Source organism: Macaca fascicularis, chromosome 1, assembly GCF_037993035.2.
Source record: "Macaca fascicularis isolate 582-1 chromosome 1, T2T-MFA8v1.1".
Taxonomy (NCBI): domain Eukaryota; kingdom Metazoa; phylum Chordata; class Mammalia; order Primates; family Cercopithecidae; genus Macaca; species Macaca fascicularis.
The window spans coordinates 122,746,586-122,766,016 of record NC_088375.1 but is presented as its reverse complement, the minus strand read 5'-3'; the positions used below and the strand labels follow the sequence as shown (position 1 = coordinate 122,766,016).

Here is a 19,431-nt window from a genome sequence, read left to right as displayed (position 1 = left end):
CAACACTCAACAGGGGAGACATTCTAGGTCTCATGCCTCAGACTTGGAGGCTCGTTTGAACCGTGAATGATGCTATTGAGTTTCTACTATGTGCTAGCCGGTTTGGAGATTATAAAAGCTTAAGACTCCTGGTTGAGAACACAATAGTAAATAATCATAAGACAGCATATTACTGACACAGGAAAAAGGGGAAGAAACACTGTGAACCTCAGTTAGGTGCCACTTTTTGCTAAGTGTTTCACATATATTATTTCATTTAATTCTCACAACTATCCTATGATGTAATTATCCTCCTTTTTCAGACAAGGCTCACAGTGGCCATAGAACTTGCTCAAGATTATGTAACTTAGGCTATTTTGAAAATCCCTGTTCTTTCTGCTATACCATACATAAGATGTTTCCCAGCTTTGTAATCGAATGCTATATATGTTTGGAATCTAAATAGCTAACACTTGTTGAGTGCTTACTATGAGACAGGCAAAAGTCTTTTTCATATATGTTAACAGATTTAAACTTTGTAAAAACCCTAGGAGGTAGATACTATTATTATGCCATTTTAGGATGAAGAAACTGAGTTTACAAATAAGTAAAGTTGTCCACATCACAAGGAAATACCAGAGTCCAGTCTGGATCCAGATTCCGTATATTTAAGCATTACACTACCCTGCCTCCCCTTTGAGGAGCACTTTTTTTTTGTCCCACAGACTTCAAAACTGTTGAGGAGCACTTTTAAGCACCTTTTATTACATACCCCAGATCAACCATCCCAAGCCTACATTGAGCAATGTTCAGCAAACCACAGTATGAAAGTGGAAAAATTCAAACTGTGTTTCTCCTCTGCTTTCACACCACAACAATCATCACAGAAGACTTCTGTGACGAACAGAAGTCTGTGTGACCACAGAAGTCGTCTGTGACCAAATGGCGTGGGGTTTTCTCCTCACACATCAAGCAAGCAAGCAGTTCTGCAGTAGATACCAGCTGGGCTCCCTCTAATTCTGTTCCAACACTATCTACCTGGCGATAGCAGCAGAAACCACAGGTTGAGGGAGGGCTCAGTCTCACAAAGCTGCCCCTACTTCCTACCAGTCGCAAGTCTGGGCCTCAGAACTTCCGACCAACTGACTGCAAGTTGGGATTCCTACGATCCTGTCTTTGGGGTCCATTGATTTGCTAGAGTGGCTCAAGGAACTCAGAGAAACGCTTACATTTAACTGGTATATCATAAAGGATATTACCAAGCATACAGATGATGAGATGCATAGGGCAAAAAAGGGGCACAGAGCTTTCATGCCCTCTGGACATGCCACTGTCTAGGAGCCTCCAGATGTTCAGCTATCCAGAGGCTCTCTGAACCCTATTCTTTTGTGTTTTCGTGGAGGCTTAATTACATAGGCATGATTCATTCATTTTTACTTATTTTATTATTTTTACTTTTTTTGAGACGGAGTATCGTTCTGTTGCCCAGGTTGGAGTGCAGTGGTGCGATCTCCGCTCACTGTAACCTCTGCCTCCCAGGTTCAAGTGATTCTCCTGCCTCAGCCTCCTGAGTAGCTGGGACTACAGGCGTGTGCCACCACACCCGGCTAATTTTTTGTATTTTTAGTAGAGACAGGGTTTCACCGTTTTAGCCATGATGGTCTTCATCTCCTGACCTCGTGATCCACCTGCCTTGGCCTCCCAAAGTGCTGGAATTACAGGCGTGAGCCACCGTACCTGGCCACATGATTAATTAAAACACTGGCCACTGGTGATCAACTTGAGCTTTGGCCCCTCTCTCCTCCCCAGAGGTTGGGGGTGGGCTGAAAGTCCCAACCCTCTAATAATGACTTGGTCTTTCCAGTGACCAGCCCCCATCCTGAAGCTTCCTAGGGGCTGTGAGCCACTAGCCACTTCATTAACACATAAAAAGATAGCACTCTGGAAATTCTAAGAGTTTTAGGAGTTGTATGTCAGGAAGAGGGGTTGAAGACTGATATGGTTTGGATGTTTGTGCCCTCCAAGTCTCATGCTGAAATATAATCCCCAGTGTTGGAGGTGGGGTCTGGTGGGAGGTGACTGGATCATGGGGGCGGATCCCTCATGAATGACTTAGCATCATTCCCTTGGTGATTAGTGAACTCTCACTCAGTTAGTTCTGTCTCGTGAGATAAGGCTTATTTTTTTTAAGTGTGTTGCACTGTCCCCTTCTCTCTTGCTCCCTTTCTTGCTATGTGATGCACTGGCTTCCTCTTCTCCTTCCATCACGATTGTAAGTTTCCTGAGGCCCTCATCAGAAGTAGATGCTGACACCATGCTTTGTGTGTAGCCTGCAGAACCATGAGCCAAAATAAAACATCTTTTTAAAATAAGTTACTCAGCCTCAGGTGTTTACAGCAACACAAGAACAAACTAAAACAAAGACCAAATATGTATTTCACAGTGTCACACACGGTATTGCCATTCCTCTCTAAACCCCGCTTTTTGCAGCTCACATTGCAGAGGCCCTGCCTGGCCTAATGCCTTGGCAGGTCAGGACTGTTAATCACAACAGCTTGAAAAACAAACTAGATATTCTACAGTCTCTAGAAGTTCACGAACCAAGTCTCTGATTTTAGAGTTTCCCTTAAGCGTAAATGGATATTCCTCTGCCTGTGATAGAGGCTAGCAAGCCTCCTCTTGCAGCCAGTGCTATGAGAGGTAGGGAGTGGCCACATGCCAGGCAGCAAGCTGTCTTCTCCTAGCCTCCTCTCCAGTGTTCTGCCTGAAGAATGAAATCGATTAAAGAACATCAAGAACAAGAGAGCTCTTTCCCCATTCCCTTTGAAATTCCTTGTTAGGACACTGCTTTGTAGATGGCCCTGCACCACCATGTTTAAGAGGGCAGAGCAGTACGGGGAGGGCACCAGGGGACCTGGTCTGAGAACCACTGGTGCCATTTACAGAAAAGAAACCAGAAGAAGCAAGGAATCTGAAACACTCTTTTATCCCGAAGTCAAAAAGTTAAGCCTAAAGAAACTGCTTACATAATTGCATCAGACTAGTTTTAAAATCTATTGAGCTAAAACTATGTTTTTCTCTCTTGCTACCCAGCAGGTGAGGACTCATAAGGGAGATGAGGGTGATTAAGAGAAAAAAGAAACTCTACGTTCTTTACGCATGTGAGTGGAGTGAGTAATTTTGCAACCCTGTTTACACATGAAGCGTAGGCAGATGTGAGTTTCAGCAGTCAAAATCAGAAGCTGAGGTTGCTGCATCTGGCTTACTCCCCTCTCCACAACAGCAGAGGGTGGGATTTCCAAGACCTTTCTTGAGGGCCTGGTCTCTCCTCAGTGAGGTCCACATACTTATATTTAGACTACGTAAGAACGCGTTCATTAACCTCGATGACAATGTTCAGTGTGGGTAAACCACCTGCTTCTCTTTGTGAGGCCTGTGATCACAGTGGGATCTTTTGTATCTAAGAAGTTGAATTTCAACCACTCTCTGATTTCAATCACACCTGTTGTCCTGGGTGTCCAGGACAATGGCCATATCAGAGAGAGGTAACCCACTGCTGAGAAAGGAGATCCTTGTCTATGATCACCCCTCACTCCTAACACAAAAGGAAGATGCCGAAGACCAGCTGAGGAGAAGGAAAGGGAGGAATAAAGCTATGTAATGACTAAGGAGGACTAAGAGATTGTACTGAATAGACTTATCTAGCAGGTTAACATGAATGTGGGTAAAGGGATTTGGTGCTTTCTGTGACAGAAGATTGCTATTATTCTAGAAATGGAAAATGAGAAAAATATCTCCTTCTCCAGTAAAGAAACAAACACCCAGGAAAAAACTCACCCTTCCTATCTATGTACAATCTTCCCTGATGACAGGTAGCAGAAAGTATAGTTGAGAGGTGCCCAGGTTTGAAAGTTCAAATCCCAGTTCTGCCATTTCTCTCCTGTGTAACCTTGGACAAGTTTCTTAACCTTTTTGTGCCTTTCATTTGTAAAAAAGAGAAAATAATAATACCTTCCTCATAGGATTGTTGGAGGGTTAAATGACACATATAAAGCCTAAAGAACAGCTCCTGGCACATAATAAGCCCTCAACAAATGTGGCTATTATTATTTTTATTACAAGGGTAAGAGTAACATGATTTCAAAGGTCCATCTAGTTTAAGGCATGTGTAAATTTATTGAGAAGTGATTCAGGGTAAACTTTAACCGAATTTTCAACAAACAAGCCATAGGGTTTCTTCCTCCACAGTCCATGACCTGCATCCCCAACCATGGAAAGAAATGTGTTCATTCAGTGAATGAGATCCTTTAGCCAAACAGCGTTTGTAAACAACCACTTGGCATCCTGACCCTTTCTGTCACTGAGGGTGTTCTAACAACTATGTTGAGTAATAAGACAGTACCCACCTGCGTCCTTTTCTTCTTGTAGGTTATGTTCAGGATCAAGTCGGGCTTCATTTGAAATGGGCACTTCAGCAGGATAACAGGAAAGAGAGGATTTTGGAGTCAGGAAGCTCTGGCTCTTAAATTTTGGTCTCATGTTTTCCTAATTGCAAGAGCTGAATAGAGTTATCTTTAAAAATGGGGATAATAATATCTACATAGTAGGGGTTTTTAATGGAGGATTAAATTCAACTATTTATGTATAGTGCCCAATATAGAGTTGGCACTCATTAAATGTCAGTTTCTCTTCCTCTTTCCCCTTTTCCTGCTGAGACACAGAGTTAGACTACTCTGTGGGGTGGGACATTCATCAGGTGGTGTGTTGGTTTATTTTTCTCCCACTTTTCTGAGGCAAGAGATCATGCAGAATATAGGAGGAAGCAAACATCTACTGCTCTAACCTTTTCTACTTAGTGAACATTGTTCATCCTTCTCTTCTGCCACTTAAAAAAACAATAAGTCCAGCTGACACAGAATTATTTAGATACTCTAAGGCCATTTTTATCAACCTAGAAATAAGTGTCCTGTTTATTTTCATTAAAGGTGGATACAAATAAAACCTCAGGAAAATCTACCCCAGTATCTACATGTTATGCCCCTTTCCAAAGTTGAAGGGATATACCTAACACCCAAGGGGGCAGGGCAAGTGAAGTGTGTAGTCAGGTGTGGCCATGGCACTGTGATGCATCATTATCAAGGGAGGACATAGTATACGTCCTGCTAGCTCTTTCCAATCCAATCGGCTCTCCTTACAGTAATCACAATCACAGAGCCTTTCTTCCCCTCTTAGATTTCCATTCAAGCACCCAACCATCAAACTCACTGAGGCCTCACCCTACTTCCCCACCCATCCCATTTTCTTCAACTGCCAGAGGGCTTTCCTGAGATGAAGCAGAGGCTGAAGACCTGGGGCCCTTGGACGAGAGACTTAGCTACTGACACATACAAGTGCTGACACTGGAAAGTACCAGTGCTGAATCAAAAAGCCACTTCCCAGAGATGACATGAATGTTCAAGGTTTGGTTCCTGGAACACCACCGATTTGGTCCTGAACCTTGAAGCCAACATCTTACCTCTGTTCTTCCATGCCTCAGTTGCCCAGTATGTGGGAAGGGTAATGACAACAAAGGAAAATTGCCACCTATCGCCCAACCCGTCATCACTATAATTTGAATGACTTGGCCAACTTTAGAATGTTGTGGAAATTAGTGTTTACTGGGGACTCTGAGATGAAAGGTACCAAGTTTGGCAGAGCTGAGGCCACTGGTAGGATGTTCTGGGGTGCACTGAAGATTCAGCAGAATGTTCTTTAGCTTGTAAATTGAACTTTCATTTTTGTCAAAGTAGAAAATTTTAGGTAACAAATATTTCATTTTTTCCTTTGTAAAATGTTTTCTTCTCTCCCTTCCCAAGTTTGGGGCATGAACAGTTGTGTTGGAATACAAAACCCACTCCTCTCAGTAAAATGTTCACAACGGCAGTTTAAAAAATGATGAACGTCTTTTAGATTATTTTTCATACCATGCCAACTAAGGGGGTACTATCTAGCTTTTTAAAAAACTTCCTTCTCTTTTTAACAAAACAAATAAAATTTGCAGGATTGCAACTCTATGAGATCCTGCCCAACTTTGACCCTGAAAGCTGTCTTTGGCTCCAGCTACATTTTCAGATGAGCTTCATTTCAGACTCATTTTAGAAATGTAGACATTTTGCTCCTGGGCCACTTTTTCTTTGCCTCTCTGCTTAGACTTCAAGAGTACAGACGGAAGAGTTTGCAAAGATCATTTGCAATGTGCCATCCCAAACCTCTGATGTAAGAGATGCAAAGCAGGCTCCAGTGGGCCTTAGTGTCTCTGATGAGAGGAGCAACGTGAATGGGGAGGAAGTGGGTAAGTGAGAAGAGGCCCTGTGGCTGCGGTGGTGACTCTACCAGCAAAGTCAGCACCTACAGACTGATGAAGGCAGCAAATGAGCTTGTGTAGTGCTCCACAGTGAAGCTGCCCTATCTGTCAGCATCAGGAGGGCTGACGAGCCAAGTTTCTGCACACTGTGCACTGCTAAATGCTGTCAGTGACACAGGCATGCTTTAAAGTCAGGCGACTGTTTCTTGCAGGACTAAAGCCTCTGCTTCACTTTCACCTGCTCAATGCTTCCCCTCACTGCCACGCTTTGATCCAAATTCTTCTTGTGAGTGGAGTCCCCATTACATTCTGTGTTTTTTTCTACTCTAACTTAATTCCCAGTAGCAGGATGTCCACAGTTCAGCTTATGCCCTTAAACTATAAAAACAAAACAAAGAAGTCATCATCATCCTCAAAATAATTTTTAAAAACAGTTCCCCACCTCTGACAATTTTGGCTTGGATTTGTTTACAATGCTACAGCTTCTACCCCCTTCTTACCTTGTATTTTCATTTATCTTCTTTGGTGCCCTTTTCTTTGTTCCTCCTTTTAGACCAATCTATTGATAGCCACCCTGCAAAATGGCTGGGAGGTGAATCTCCTTTCTCATAAATTCATCCTCAAAATAATTGCATGATTAAAACAGTTGTGGGCCCTCCATCAAGAGTAATCAGCAATGTGCTTTGAAGCCTGGGGTCTGTTGACTCTCTGATGGCACCTGGGACCATGTTTATCTCCATTTATACATTTCAGCCACCACTCTGCCTCACTGGGTTCCCTGCTGTTAGATTGTTTTGAGGTCATTTGGGAGAGGAAGATCTACTGCCAGAGCTTCTAGTTAGTAGTGATAACTCCCCATTGGACTCAGACGGGACACCGACATGGTTTCTTGCCAGGCAGCAGTTAGTGACTACAGGACTGAAGCGGTTTCCAAGATTCAGAATTTGCCTAGTAGTTGTAAGAGGCAACAGCCAATAGAGGAAGAGGAGACCCAAACCCAGCCTATCCTGTGGAGTGTAGGGCATGACTGGTATTCTAAGGATGGTAGTTGTCACATTTTTGTGGCTTGTGAATCACTTTGGCGGGATAAAATTTTCCAAGAGCCAATTTACCTGACCGATTGCCACTTGCCAATGCAAAACCAAATAAACGTACATGTGTTTATTGGGAAGAAAACTAAAGCTTTTGGAGAGTACAGGGACAATGTCTTTGGATCCCCAGGGCCTAATGGTCTCAAAAAATATTTACTGAGGTCATCTGATTCTTCTGAGAGGTAAAGCATACATAATTTTCCAACCATTTTGGTCTTTGTACTATATTCAGAGAGTCGATCTCTGCGTTAAGTACAACCAGGTGATGGACTCTGGGCGGATTGAATTTTTCATTTTTATCAAGCATGGTATGGAAGAAGCAGCAGTAGCCTGAGCTTCTCAACTGCTTGGAATTCATGGATTAATGTACTGATGATTTGTTAAAGATGTTTCTCTCTTGGTAGGTGAAGAAAGGAGGAACTAAAGTGGTCACCCAAAAGGCCAGAAATCCAAACACTGTTACAGGCCAAAGTCTTGGCCTCGGAACAAAGAAAATTAGGCAATAGGATCGGGCTGTGCCTTTCTGAAGTCATGTCAGCAGTCTCCTGGGCCGCAGCTTTGGCTTGCTCAGATGCAATTTGTTCAGGCAGTGCAGCTGGGGGCAGCAGGCTTCAGCTACAAAAGTGTTGGCTGGTAAGAGGAAATCAAAATAATCCCCATTTAGTTCCCATTATCTTAAAAATTAGAAACTCTAATGAGAGGCTTCCAGAGCAAGCTGAGCAGCAGGAGGGCACCTCTGATGGATGCTGTCTTCTGTGAGGATGTCACTGTCGTCACCAGGGGCAAGCTGAGGGCCCAAGTGCCTCTGCGCAGTTTCCCTGGAAGCAACCAAGATTGATCAGGCACCCCAGGACACAGGAGCCATAAGAATAGACAGAGAAGCAGCCCAGAAGCGAGGCTGTCATGGAAGGAGACACTTGACCTGACAGGTGATCATTTTTAACCCTGAATTTTGTTAACTGTTTCTCAGAAAGTCTCTCTGAATCGATTTAACTTTTATAGTCCTGAATTCTTCTAGGTGTGGTGTTGCCTAAAGACAGGTAAAATGCCCCCTAAGGGAATTCCTTACCTCTATGGTTCTAAAACTGGGTTCTCCTCATATTTCAGGATGAGGAACCTTTTTTAAAAAAAAATGCCTTCATTCTCAGAGCACGAAGAACCTTTTATGAGAAGAAGGTAGCTGGAGAATGCTTGTTCTCCTGGCAAATAGCAACTGTGGAAACACTATTTTCATATAGACCTGGCAAATGGCTTCCAGTATTTTCTGTCCAAATATTACATCTCCTCACCAGCTTTGCATATATCTTGGCACTGCACGGCCCAGTAGTACCACATCATTTCATGGCACTGAGCCAAGAGTGTGCCCAGCAGTGCTTAGCACCATACAGCGAGTCTACAGGGCCCTCCAAGCTCCCACCACCACACTCCTACCGGAGCAAAAGGGGAGACTATCAGGCAGCAAAGTCACGGTGTTGTTATTATTACCCTGATGTGTAATAAATCTGTGTAGTGCAATAAATTAAGGCAAGGCTCTGTTCTCACTTTACAGGCTGCCAATAGTTTTATTGTAACAGCTTAAAGATGTGAGTTTTCCTTTTTAGGCAGAGTAGAGGAAGCTGTGAAATTCGAAGAGAGAACAAAAGGATACTCGAGTGTAGTTTGTAAGACAGGTATTGTACAAGAACTGGTTCATCAGGACACCCAGCACCTAATGTTTTTCTGTTTAATGATATTAGAGAACAGCGAGGCCTTACAATGGCCACAAGAATTCATTTGAATCCATTTTCATATCCATATCTCACTGCTGAGTTCTGCTGAGCTGACCTCTTGCACTAGACTTACAGTGCTTTCTTTTGGTGATAAACCTGAGCGATTGTAAGATCACAAATTGGTTCTAGAACTCATTAAAGTCAGCAAATGAGCATTAAAAGATACTTGCATAGGCTGAGTTTGTGATAATCTGTCTATTTTGGCAATTACAGCTCAGAGGATGAACAGAGGGGCGGTGAGAAAAAACTCTCCAACTCCCAGCAAGATGATAATCTATTTCAGATGTCTGTCAAGGATGCACATGCCCTGGCTTTTCTTCCTTCACACCTTGAACCCTGGGTGCAGGAGGCAAGGGAAGGATTTGAGAATGCTTCACCTCTACCCTTTGCCAAGTTCAAAGCCCAAGTGAGCCCTTCAATCAGGTCCCTGGCACACCTGACACTTCGTTATTATTATTAATTTTTTAGCAAGAGCCCCCTTCTTTGGTAGCAAATTCTATTTCTATTCTCTATTTTAGAACTCGACCCTTACTTTTTTTTTTACTCAAATGTTAGTCATTCAAGATTTCTTAACCCTTTGGTTACTGAGTCTTCCATCTTTTTCTTCTGTCTTCGTCTAGGCTCACAGGTTATTTCTCCCTAAACTAGACACACTAGGTGCTGCTGCTCTACTCTGTGTCATTGTATCCCCTGAACACTGAGAGGCTACTGAGTACAGAGCTGATATTCAATATATAAATATTGATTGGCTTTTTTTTTTTTTTTGAGACGGAGTCTCGCCTGTTGCCCGGGCTGGAGTGTAGTGGCCGGATCTCAGCTCACTGCAAGCTCCGCCTCCCGGGTTTACGCCATTCTCCTGCCTCAGCCTCCCGAGTAGCTGGGACTACAGGCACCAGCCACCTCGCCCAGCTAGCTTTTTGTATTTTTTAGTAGAGACGGGGTTTCACCGTGTTAGCCAGGATGGTCTCGAACTCCTGACCTCGTGATCCGCCCGTCTTGGCCTCCCAAAGTGCTGGGATTACAGGCTTGAGCCACCGTGCCCGGCCCTTTTTTTTGAGATGGATTCTTGCTCTGTCACCCAGGCTGGAGTGCAGTGGTGTGCTCTCGGCTCACTGCAACCTCTGCCTCCTGAGTTCAAGTGATTCTCCTGCCTCAGTCTCCCAAGTAGCTGGGATTACAGGCACCGCACCACCACACCCAGCTAATTTTTGTATTTTCAGTAGAGATGGGTTTCACCATGTTGGCCAGGCTGGTCTCAAAATCCTGACCTCAGGTGATCTGCCTGCCTTGGCCTCCCAAAGTGCTGGGATCACAGGCATGAGCCACCACACCTGGCCTGACTGACTTTCAAAATCGCCTTCTAGTTTATTCTGTAAACAACAGCTCTACTACTTTAGTTTAACATCATTCATGTAATGCCCTGAAAAACTATACGCCCCTTATGACCTTACAGCCAAAAATGATTGACTCCCTTGGTAATCCTCCTTGCAAAACCCTAAGACTCACCCCCTCACTCTTCCTTAGCAAAACACTATACTTTTTGCTTGAGTCTCATTTATTAGCAGCAAATGCTACCACAAGAAACTTCATTCACTGAGTTTACGTATTCTTGTGAATTCTATTTTTCTCTCTTATTTTTCCCCTAATACAGTCTACCCCTGGCCAATCTATAACAATCCGAATCAGTAGAAACTCTGGAAAAACTGAGGTCATAATTTCTGAATCTGGTTTGAATTTGGAATTTACTCCCTCAGCTCAAAATTAATATTGTAAATTTACTGGAAATATGTTTTCTACTTTTCGGACTCAAGCTAGTAGTTTTATACACAAAGTTGGGTATCTGACTTAACTAGTTACTGAAAGAAAAAGGACATCTCCAGCTCCTTTTCTGGCCTTTCTCCTATCCCACTACTTCCCTCCACCCAACACACACACACACACACACACACACACACACACACACACACACACTGCCAACACCACTCACTGAAGATGGGGGAAGATGGAGTTCTTCCTTGAATTCCCCCTAGGTTGTATCATTGTTTGGAAGTTACTGGTTCTTATCCAAAAGCAGACGTGGACAGAGTAAGGAGTTTTAGCTCAGCCATATAAAGTAGCATAAGCCTCAGGCTTTAATCTTTCCATAAGGCTGCACTGGTATATAGTTTTTCTTCTGTTGAATATAACAGATCCATATTAACAAGCATTTATTGAATGCTTACTTTGAAAACCAGTACTGTATTGTCCCTTATATTATCTCATTTAACTTAATTATTGCTCTTTAAGGTAGTATTCTCACTTTATAAATGAGAAAACAAATATTCAGAAAGCGACTTGCACTGAACAGGAGAAACATATTTTTTTTTTTATTCCAAGCCCATTGCCCTTTCTTCTTGTTTGATTTTTAACTTCATGATAACAGAGCTCAATTACAAGAACTGGAACTCCCTGTATAAGTTGGTTATTCTTAAATGATCTACGCAGAGTACAGAAGTCCTATCACAAAAAATCCATTGTAACAAAACCTCTCTCTAAGAAAACCCCATTCTAGAGCTGTCATTGGCTCCTAACTTTTATCTAGTACACATTCAGGGAATATTTTGTAAATGTTTATCCAAATTTCTCACTGGAAATTTTGTGCTTAGAATGTCTTCAAAATTGGGTTCAAGTATCAGGTACTAAGGGAAAGAATAGGAAACCTGATGATATTGTACAATGTTTGGTGTGTATTCCTTTATACCATAAATAGTGAGTCTAAAAGTTGTGTTAGCTCAGTTTGTTGTAAAATAAAGAGACAGTACCATGGAAATAGAAGAGAATAAAAAGCTCCACTTAGATTTTTTTAAAGGTACTTGAATCATAATGTCAATTAAAGAAAATTATTTGGTTAATGAATAACAGTTTGTCTTTCCTATAAAAATAGCTAATAGTTTTTGAGCACCTATGATATATCAGTTAACACTGTAAATTTTTAAATGTATTATTTAATCTTCACAACAACCCTATGAAGTAAATATTATCCTAATTTTACACACAAAGGAACTGAAGCTCAGAATGGTTAAATAATTTGCCCAAGGTCACACAGCTGGTAAGAAGCAAGATCAGAATTTGAACTCATGCCGTATGACTCTAGAGCCTACATGTTTAACCACACTTAGGGATGCCAGATAAAATATAGTCACACTTGATTGTTGGATAAACAGATCCTAAATATTGCATGGAACATATTTTTACTAAAAGCATATTTTTTTGTTTATCTGAAATTCAAATTCAACTGGGGATCCTCTATTTTTATTTGCTAAATCTAGCAACCCTAACCACACTATTCTGCCTTCTGTAAATTCAGATATCCATATATTTGGGTTGTTTAATTTGCAGCTTACACATGCTTGAGTTTTTTGTTTTGTTTTGTTTTTTACAGAATAAACGATGTTAATTCACATCTACGAAGCTAGGCTCCTGGATTTCTCTTCCCTCCATTTATTGAAGGCTGGGTTGGTCTGAGGCCAGTCTTCTCCCTGATAGTGCAGCTAAGTGCAAGCTTTTCTCTTCTGATAAGAAAAGACTTCACTTACTGTTGGCACATTCTGGCCTTCTGCCTACACTGGGCTCTCTCTCCAGTGGCCAGCTGTGTCTTGCCTGGTGCTCATCATTATCCAACTTTCTTGCCTCAGGAATCCTTGACTGTTTCCAAGATTTGCAGAGGTGCATGACTGAGTAGCAGCTTACTTCCAGACGACAGTGTTCACAGAAGGAAACAGAAAAGAATCAGTGGGCTGGAACTTAGAAGAACTTTATATATAAAGTTCATTGAATAAAACATATAAATAGGCAATATACACACCACCAAATGAACAACTCTTATTTCTCCATGGGTATCTTCCACTCTGATTGAGCTCTCTTACAATGCACAATATGCACCCGCCTTTCACCACTTGGATCACCTAAGCTGAAAATATAGACACTATTTTCAGTGGCCATGTAGAAACCAACTGTATTGCCCCTCAAATCACACAATGCATTAAAAAACAAATATAAAAGCCTTTGGAATTGGGTGATCTTTATCATCTTTTAACAATGTGAATAACCGAAAAGTAACTGTCTATTTACAAGCCTGGATATTTATAGAGTTACCTCTATAGTCAAGATCTTTTAAATATTTCAAACAGCCTGAATTTCTATAACCCAAGAATAGAATAATAGTAATAGGTATACTTATTATAACATAAAAATAACATTTTGTCATTATGTGCCAGTCTCTATGAGGAGTACTGTCCTTGCATTCTCTCTCTTAGTTTTTACCAAAGCACTATGAAATTTTGTACTCTTTTTAGTATCAGATAACAGACAAGAACACTGAGGCTACAAGAGTTTAAGTAACTTGTCCAAGGCTGCACAGCTAGTGGCAAAAGCTGCATTTAAAGCTACGTAGCCTCACTCCAGGGATCACATACTTAATTACTGCATAACGATACCTTTACACAGTAAGATCAGTGGTAGATAGCGCTTTTTTTGGTGAAAATGTAGGGTTTTTTTTTTTTTTTTTTTTTTTTTTTTTTGAGACGGAGTCTCCTCCGTCGCCCAGGCTGGAGTGCAGTGGCCGGATCTCAGCTCACTGCAAGCTCGCCTCCCGGGTTCCGGCCATTCTCCTGCCTCAGCCTCCCGAGTAGCTGGGACTACAGGCGCCTGCCACCTCGCCCGGCTAATTTTTTGTATTTTTTTGATAGAGACGGGGTTTCACCGTATTAGCCAGGATGGTCTCGATCTCCTGATCTCGTGATCCGCCCGTCTCGGCCTCCCAAAGTGCTGGGATTATAGGCTTGAGCCACCGCGCCCGGCCTTTTTTTTAAGTTTTAAATCTGTTGCCAGCTCTTTCATTTCAAAGGCATGAAGTGTTCTCTTTGTTAAATAGTAAAGAACATCTAGGAAGAGGAGAAGTTGGGCAGTAAGTGGCCAACATGATAGGATTAAATGAAATGCTATGTGGCTAGTACATAGGTTATATATGCCTCATGTAACCAACCATAAGACTTAGACAACACCTGAACTGGTCCACGCCCTGGTTCACCTAGACAAGTCCACTAATCACTTGCTTGGATATCATAGCAATGGCAAGCTGCTAGAAAGGATTCTAAATGCTTACTCTCATTTTCTGTATTTATCTCAAGGTCAACTGGTCATTTTGTGGACCAGCACCAACAATCTATGGACCACATTTTGAGTGGCACTAATACAGATAACATCAGTTTAGTTAATTCAAGTATACAAATAACCAGTAAAGTATATGGTTCGCTTATATTCTCTCTCTCTCTCTCTCTACACACCCACAGACACATGCTCCTGAATACTTATTCCTGAAACATTTACTGAGAACCTACTATATTCTTGTTACTTTTCTAGGCTCTGAGAATACAGTAATGAATAAAGAAAATCAAGTACCTGCTTTCAGGGAACTTAAAATTCTAATTCAATCAATGTCTTGATACCCAAACATCTGGGTACCAGTTTGAGGCTTTGCCAATTAATAGCTCTCTGCTTTTGTGTAAATTCATTTAATCTTTCTAAGCAAGTCTTTCCCTTTACAATATGAGACTAATAATACGTAGTTTAATGGCATCATTGGTAGGATTAGATATTGTGAAAACTGTAAAATCACATACCAATGCCAGGTCACATTTTTATCATGTGCCCTTCTTGAGTGAAGGGATGGTATTTTTCCTGTCTTTGTATCCTCAGCGGCAAGCATAAGGGCTTGCTAAGTAGCAAGCTTCAGTTAAGGCTCATTGAATAAATGTGCCTAATGTCCCGTATGTGTGAAATACATTTTTTGTTTAAAATATTATACCTGCTCTTCAAATCCTTAAAAGCTACTGCACCAATAAGAAAAGTACATAAGGCATTGTAGGGCATAACATAAGTAATTCTACTCTTGCATTATAGATTCCTAAGAGTTCAAGCTCTAAAAATATATTTTCTAAACATTTATTAGATGGAAGCCTCTTTTTATCGATATGTATCACAATCTTCTTAAAGGCTTCAATTGGTCCCAGAAGTGTCTATGCTGGTCCTGTCAGTTCTAAGAATAACTGTGCTCTTTAGAATTACAAACTAGAACTGAATTGTAAAAGTGCTCTAAGTTTGGGGAGCCTTTGGAAGAAATTCTCAGCCAATAATAACATGAAAAGAAATGTACCTAGTCTGTTTCTCTTCAAACGTCTGAACTTCATGTTAGAAAAGTTGCTTCCAGGGTATAAAGACTTTCTTTTTGAGGGCTAGTGATGTTGCTGTTAGAGTTAGACAGGGGTATGGATGCTCTACAGATTTCATGAAAGTGCATAACTACTTTCAGGGGCTATTTGAAGAGTACCTTATTTTATAAGGCGCCCCTTATATTGCAAGGGACATTAACATCATTAAAACACAGTGATTTGCAAGGAATAATATTTAGTAATCAGAATAAAATGAATACATAAAATGCACTATAAGGCAGCCTATAAGTGCCATAGGTGAGGAATGAATAGGAACTACTTCAGAGGAGTGTTCCACTTAGAAGCTGCAATATGAGACAGGCCTTCAAGGATTTCAACAGATTTTAGGTTTGATAGAGGGAATGGAAGGCATTTGTTGCAGGCAGAGATGCAACTTAATAAGTTGACTCCTTTGTAAAAAGCTAGTAGGAGTTACAACAAGTAGTTTGGTATACGTGTAAGGGTATAGTGAAAGGTAAGGCTAGAAAAGTGGGATGGAGATACATAATTGGGCAAGTGCCAGATTGAGCAGTTTGTACTAAATTTGATGGGGAACTATTGATAGTTTTAAAAATAGGGTGGAGTCATGATCTGGCCAATGCTTTAGGAAGATGGTTTTGGCAAGAACACAAGACGGACTGAAGGGAAGGCAACTAAGCAGGAGACCAGACAGGAGAGCACAGCAAAAGTCTCAACCTAGGTTAACCAATACCTGACCTAGGGTCGTGGCAATAGAGCTAGAGAGGTGGGGGCAGATGGAAGGGTCACTGTGTAGAAAGTACAGTATTTGTACCTGTGCAGTCCAATATAGTATCTCATAGTCAAGGCTCTTTAAATGTAACTTTAATTAAAATCAAATAGGATTTAAAATTTAGGCCGGGCATGTGGCTCACGCCTGTAATCCCAACACTTTGGGAGGTCGAGGCGGGCAGATCACGAGGTCAGGAGATTGAGACCATCCTGGCCAACACAGTGAAACCCTGCCTCTACTAAAAATACAAAAATTAGCTGGCCTTGGTGGCCTTTGCTTGAAGTTCCAGCTACTCGGGAGGCTGAGACAGGAGAATCGCTTGAACCTGGGAGGTGGAGGTTGTAGTGAGCCAAGACTGTGCCACTGCACTCCAGCCTGGTGACAGAGCGAGACTCTGTCACCAAAAAAAAAAAAAAAAAAAATTAGTTCCTCTGTTGCATTGGCTGCATTTAAAATGCTCAATAGCCATATGTGACTCCTGTATTGGACTATGCAGATAAAGAACATTTCCATCACAGTGCGATGTTTATTGAACAGTGCAGCTCACTATGCTTTAGGGACTAATTGGGCGTAGAATGAGGAAGATGGATTAAAGGAGGCTTCGGTTTGGCAGCTGAGCGACTGAGAAAGGTAGTGCCATGAACAGAAAAGAGGAAGTCAGGAAGAGGAAGAGCTGGATTTACGAAGAAAGGTGTCGTTTAGCTTCTGTCAAATACCAGGTCAGATAAAGTGTCTACCAAATGGTCAGATATCCCTGGTGAAAGGAAAGGGCAGGGAAAGCAAAGTGCCCGTTGTGTTCTCCCAAAGCTTGTAAAGGAGCCCTGGGAGGATTTAATTGGTTTATCCCCTGCTGCACTCAGTTTCTCCCGTTTGTGAAGCTCCCTGAAGATCATGAGTGGGCAATCCAGTTCCTCAACCTCTCCAAACCAATGGTTCATATATACTGTGATGAGGACAGAAGCCCAAGGGCTTTGCTGTTTTCTTAACTCCTTGGAGCCAGCCTGAACCTTTTTCTTACAGATACTTTGTGCTTCCTCTCCCCTAACCGCCTTACTCACCCTTCCCCATGCTCAACCTTTGGAAAGTCCCCTTGCCCTCACTTGTTTGATTACTTCCTCTCAAACTACTTCTCACAGGGACCACACCAAACCAGTGACTCCACCACTTGCCCTCTCTTCCCTCCCAGCTTAAATTCCAAGGTCTATCACCATAATGACTCCCTTACATAATACTCCTACCCTCTCATCGGCTTTCCCCAGCAAAACTCAGACCTGGTCAAATACAATTCTCCTCCAACCCCCAAGCAATGGAATGTGGCTGGAGGAGAATCACACGGCCTTGCTGAGTGGTCTCACTTTAATGTATGACCATCGACTCAAGAGGGCACTCAGCATTGTCCATACTACGCTTCTCTAGTTACTTTTCCACCCTTCAAGGCGATTATTTTTCACTTTCTTCTATCTCTTTAATAGCAAACAGCTTTTCATTGTTTAAAGAACAGATCTTACCTCATCAATCCCAGTGAGGCAGCCAGTACACATGGCACTCAGTGGAAACTGGGAAAAGGTGCATACGTGTGTGTGTGTGGGTATGCATGTGTGTGTATGCGCATGTGTGTGTGTTATATGCAGGACTGCTAAAATGCACCACCTCTCCTGGTGGAGCAATCAGAAAGGTACCCTTTCCTCAAGGCTGATGTGACCCCACCAGGGCACATGGCTTTGCCGGCAAAGCAAGGGCTACATTTCAGCTCCTACTTGCCGCCTCTGCTCTGCAGGGGCCTGAGTGTGCCACCACCAAATGTACTGCCTAATCTATCTGTATCTGCACCCAGACACTCTACCTTCTCTCCAGAAATAGCGTGTGAATGCATTCCCTTACTCCTATCCTAGGCCAACCCTTTCACTTGTGTGCTAGATCCAATTGCTTCTCACCTACTTGAAGACACTCTCTCCAGTTGTCTCCTCTTGCCTTCTGTGTCATCAATTTTACCTCGCTAAAGAATCATTCCAGCTGGGCGCGGTGACTCACGCTTGTAATCCCAGCACTTTGGGAGGCCAAGGCGGGTGGATAACCTGAAGTCGGGAGTTCTAGACCAGCCTGGCCAACATGGAGAAACCCTGTCTCTACTAAAAATATAAAATTAGCCGGGTGTGGTGGCGCATGACTATAATCCCAGCTGCTTGGGAGGCTGAGACAGGAGAATCGCTTGAACCAGGGAGTTGGAGGTTGCAGTGAGCTGAGATTGCACCACTACACTCCAGCCTGGCAACAGAGCAAGACTCTGTCTCAAAAAAAAAAAATCATTCCAGCATACCAAAATGAGAAAAAGCATTTATCATCTTAAAATACCCTCCCTTGATCTCAAGTACCTCGCTGGCTACTGCCCTTTTCACCTTCACAGCAAAGTCTCTCAAGAGCTGTTTAGAACACTTTCTCTTCCTCACCTCCTATCCTATTAACATACCCTAATCAGACTTTCTCCCCTATGACTCCACTGAAACTGTTTTCATCAAGGTCATCAGCAACTTCATCAGGCCACATCCAGTGTTCAAATTCTCTTTCCTTATCTTACTAATTTCAGCAGTATCTGATAAGACTCTTCACTCCCTCCTTCCTGAAACAATTCTCTTGTTTTCCAACGCTTCACCTTCTCCTGGTGCTCCTGCCCTGACTGGTAGCTCCTCCTTTTCTACTTACCTTTCTAGCGTTGGAGTGCCTCTTCGTCCTTTCCTTCAGCTATCTCCTCTCCCTATGTGATCCTAACTAGACTTAAGACTTAAAAAGTATCTATGTGCTAATGAATCCCAAATGTGTCTCTCTAGACTCATATATCAATTGCTTATTCAACATCTCCATTTGGATGTATAATAGGCACCTTAAACGTAACGTGTAAGAAAAGACTCTTAAGTTCCTCATCCCCAAATCTGCTCCTCCATTTCATTAAGTGGCACCGCCATTAACTCAGTCATCAGGCCCGAACCTAAGAATCAACTCTGATTTCTTTTTGTCCTTTCACACGCTATGTCCCAAATCCAAATCCATTCCAATCAAAATGTATCTAAATAAAATAAAATAGCCTTCTTCTCATCCTGTCCATGGCTGCCAGGCTAGTTAGTCCAAGCTACTTTACTGGTATCCCAAGGACATCCGTGCTTCCCCATTGTGTATTTTACACACATCAGCAAGACTAACTTTTAACAATGTGAATCAGATGCCGTCATTCCTCGGCTCACCCTTCTCTCATGGT

General features: G+C 42.2%; 1 long non-coding RNA gene across 1 annotated transcript; it reads right to left on the bottom strand.

The window, feature by feature from the left end:
* Positions 1-1,233: 1,233 nt before the first annotated feature.
* Positions 1,234-6,898, bottom strand: LOC102145209 (uncharacterized). The gene is made up of 4 exons (XR_273525.4): positions 6,823-6,898; positions 6,561-6,694; positions 4,386-4,448; positions 1,234-2,309 (listed from the first exon to the last, which is right to left on the bottom strand). It is a non-coding gene; the product is annotated as an uncharacterized lncRNA (long non-coding RNA).
* Between the last annotated feature and the right edge of the window lie 12,533 nt (positions 6,899-19,431).